This window comes from Pyxicephalus adspersus, chromosome 4 (genome assembly GCF_032062135.1).
Source record: "Pyxicephalus adspersus chromosome 4, UCB_Pads_2.0, whole genome shotgun sequence".
Taxonomy (NCBI): domain Eukaryota; kingdom Metazoa; phylum Chordata; class Amphibia; order Anura; family Pyxicephalidae; genus Pyxicephalus; species Pyxicephalus adspersus.
Genome location: NC_092861.1, coordinates 54850799 through 54854648, shown reverse-complemented (window position 1 = coordinate 54854648; position 3850 = coordinate 54850799). Strand labels below are relative to the sequence as shown.

At 42.7% G+C, this 3850-nt stretch overlaps 1 protein-coding gene across 1 annotated transcript in view; it reads right to left on the bottom strand.

Annotated features, from left to right (window-relative positions):
* The window catches only part of LOC140329768 (probable cation-transporting ATPase 13A4), a 45955-nt gene that overhangs the window by 30196 nt on the left and 11909 nt on the right, over window positions 1-3850 (bottom strand). The gene's annotated exons all lie outside the window — the stretch shown is intronic.

Below are 3850 nucleotides of genomic sequence, written 5' to 3'. Positions count from 1 at the left end.
ACAGAGGCGCTTAATAACAAAAGTATCCATCATTAAACATAGAACAGCATTATCCTCATATGTCTGTAGCAAGACAGTTAACCAACCGGAAAATAAAATAACAGAATAAACCAAACAAAACAACAAAATCAAACCACACCAAGGGGGGCGGATATCCTTACAACATTCCTGTAAAAGTGGGTGCCATCGCTCATATTGAAAGCATAATAGGCCCTGTGTATGATTTTGAACTGTAATTCTCTCCATTGTTCACTCACTATATATTTGCGTATACTACTCCAGCTGGCCTCCAACATGTCCAGGGTATCAGTATAGTTACATCCCAAATAAGATGCCCATCATTATCTGCCCCATTAGCATTGGATAAATGTGAGAGATTGAATGTTTTACTGATGGGTCACCCAGGATCTTGGACACCAGAGGGGTGAGTCTCAGGCCCAGTCTGACCTTCAAAGAAGAGGTGTCTTCCCTTGCCACAAAAAAAGATGTAAAGGCAGAGTGGATCTTTTGTACATCAGAATGTTTCAGAAGAAAGGGTAGGGTCTGTAGTGGGTAGAGGAGTCTGGAAAAATGAATCATTTTTAGCAAGTGACAACGACCCATTAACGATAAGGCTAGTTTTCCAAGTGGTCAGTTCTGATAAGATTTTGGTGGAGATGGTGGAGAGTAATTAAGGGTATATATATCCTGAACATCACAGGAGATTTTGATGCCCAGATAAGTCAAATGAAATTTGGTCAGTTTTATGCCTAGAGCTGTGATTTCTGCTGCCACCCCTGAAGAAAGATTGGATGGGAGACTAAGCAGTTCACTTTTGTCGCAACACTATCTACTAATATTTTAAAAAACTTGGATGGCAAGCCATCTGGACCTGGTGCTTTGCAATTGACAGACCGCTTAATTACAGAAGTGATCTCCTCCTCAGTTGTTGCTGAATTAAGGTGAGTTAGTGTAGGAAGGGTCAACCTATTCAAATAACCCTGGCCCAGAGATACATAACTACCCTGAGAAGTATACAAGTTTTTATAAAAAAAGTAGCAAATACAGAGACAATGGCACATGGAGAATAACGTAACACACGTTGTGAATCTCTGACGGCCACTACACGGGGAGGCATCCTAAATCTCCTTGCAGGTTAGCCAGTAGTCTGCCAGATTTGTTACCGTAGCAGAAGAACTCAGCTGACCGATAAGCTCTGATTGTGGCATCATACTGGTTAATCAAGAGATCACATGTATGTTTGGCCTGAAGCCAGACTTCTTTATCTGCCAGTAAAAGAGATGCTTTAAATTGCAAATATGCCTGCCTGGCCTGAGTGCAGGCCTCAATATACTTGCGTAAAGTATTCTTTTTAGTATTGGCCACATACGCAAAAGTATAGCCCCTGAGGACTGCCTTGGCCGTGTCCCAATATAGTTGTGGGTTGGATCTGTGTTGTCCTGTGAAAGTCATAGTCCAGCCACCAGTTTTGCAATTGCTGTTGGAATTTTTCATCTTTGGCTAAAAAGGCCAGAAATCTCCACACAAAATCAGTTTTATGTAAGAAACTGTTATGTCTATAGTAACCGGGACATGGTCCGTGATCACTATTGGATGAATGTCTGCTGTATTCTCTTTAAGAAGCATGTCTTCAGAAACAAGTATAGTATTGAGTCTTGACATCGCGGAGTGTACTGCGGACACATGAGTAAATCTGCGCTCTAGTGGATGTAAGTGTCTCCATGCATCCACAAGACCGGCTGCCAAAATAAATGAGTGAAAAGATTTATCATTGGAGTGGGTGACACCTTGCCGTTGAGGATGCGGTTGTATGTCCTCTGTAGTGTTAGGTACCGCATTAAAGTCTCCAGCAATTACAAGAGATGTATGAGGTAAATTGTGAAGGGTTTTTAGCAGCGAGTCATAAAACGGCTTATTATCTTGATTGGGGCCATATACAGCCATCAATGTAACTGAGCCTACTGAGAATTGTAGTGTAGTAGAAGCCCATCTGCCATGAGATGGGTCACAGGACTTGGAGAGTTCTGTGTATTGTAACTTCCCATTGAGTAGTATAATCACCCCAGCTCGTGTACCTTGCGATGATGCTCCCCACACTTCTCCCACCCAGCTTTTATGTAGAAGATGGAAAAATGCAGAAGACAAGTGTGTTTTCTGTAATATGGCCACATCCATTTCCAGCTTATTCAGGTTACGGAGAATTTTTGTGCGTTTGGCAGGGGATCTAAGGCCCCTAACTTTCCATGTTGCTATACAAAGTTATGGAGGTAAGTAGGTAAACAACAAAAATAGCTGATCAAGAGAGATTTCCAAAACAAATTCCACATGGTCATTCGAGCTGAGTAGCTGTGCAGAGGTGGAGATACTGTCATCCCTGAGAGGTGCTATAAAAAGAAACAACGTGTAGCAGCAGCACAATATCCCAGTCCCCCAATTAAAACAAAACAAACCAATCCAAGGTTGTGAAAGGAAAAAAAAATAAACATCATACTACTTCCAAAAGACTCCCCTTTTTTCCCAATGACAGAGGTGAGAAAAATAACAGTGAAATAACAATAAATAATATACAGAACACCATCTTGTTTAGCATGATGTTTATTGAGTGGTGTAAAGCATTAAAACTAAATTAACAGTGTGAGCCAAAGCAGAGCGCCGGCTCCATCTTGTGGGCATTTGGAAAATAGCTTCATATAACTTGTGCCATTAAATAACAATGAGCCCCCAGATGAATTTTGTATGACATGGATGTTGTGTAGCACAGCAGAGTAATAAAAAAATAAAACCATCATGGCCGTGGCAGAGATCCAGGTGGAGATCAATCTGGTACATGGCTGGGTGACAATGAAGGCTCTCTGGAGACAGGAGAGGAAGCTATGAGGGATTTCACAAATGTTGCTGGCTCCTGGGGATCTTTGAACATATGTATTCCACAATCTGGTGTAAAGACTTTGAGCACCGCAGGATAAAGCAATGCAAATTTGCCATTTTGTGCAATCAGCTGCTTGCATATTGCTGTAAAGGCTTTGCGTTGTTTTGAGATTTCCAGTGAATAATCAGAGAAAAGCAGGATTCTTTTGCCTTCTTTAGTAAAATGATCTTGCCTCCTAAACTCCTTCAGAATTTGCATTTTATCATGGAAGGTGAGGTATTGTACAATTACCGAGCGGGGAGCGGATTTGTTGCGCTGTATTGGTCCCAGTCTATGGACTCTTTCTATTTGAGTCCTGGGGCTTAAGGCAAAAAATGGAGCAGAAGTTATGAAGATCTGCAGCGTGGTATGTCTCAGGTACTCCAATTACTCTGAGATTATTTGGCTTGGATCTATTCTCTATATCGACCAGCTTGTAATGCATAAATTGGTATTGCTCAGTAATATGCTGTTGCTGAGTGCGAGTGGTAAAGAGCCCGTCCTCCAAGTCACTAACCCGCTTTTGGAGATCATGTATGTGTTCCCCATGTTTGCCATTTTTCTCTAAAATAGGCTGCAAATGAACAGCCAAAGCCTCTTTTATGTTTTCCAATAGACCTGGCTGCAGGTATTGGGAGACCTCCAAAGCAATCTTCTGGCAATCAAATGTAGGGCATTGGTGAGCTGAAGCCTCACTCCTTCCTGGGCTTGTACTAACTGCCATGCGGCCTGCTGAGACATAGGCCAACTTGGATGCAGCACTGTTCCTGGCTGACTGCCTCTTGCTGTGACCTTTTTGACTGCTAGGGAGCAGAGATGAACTTGTCCATTCACACCCCACCGGCTCCTCTACCTGGTGAGGAAGTGGTGGAGGCGCGGGGTGAAGTCTGCCAGGCACTATGCAGTGATGACGCTGGAGCTGCTGCTCACCACCATTTACTG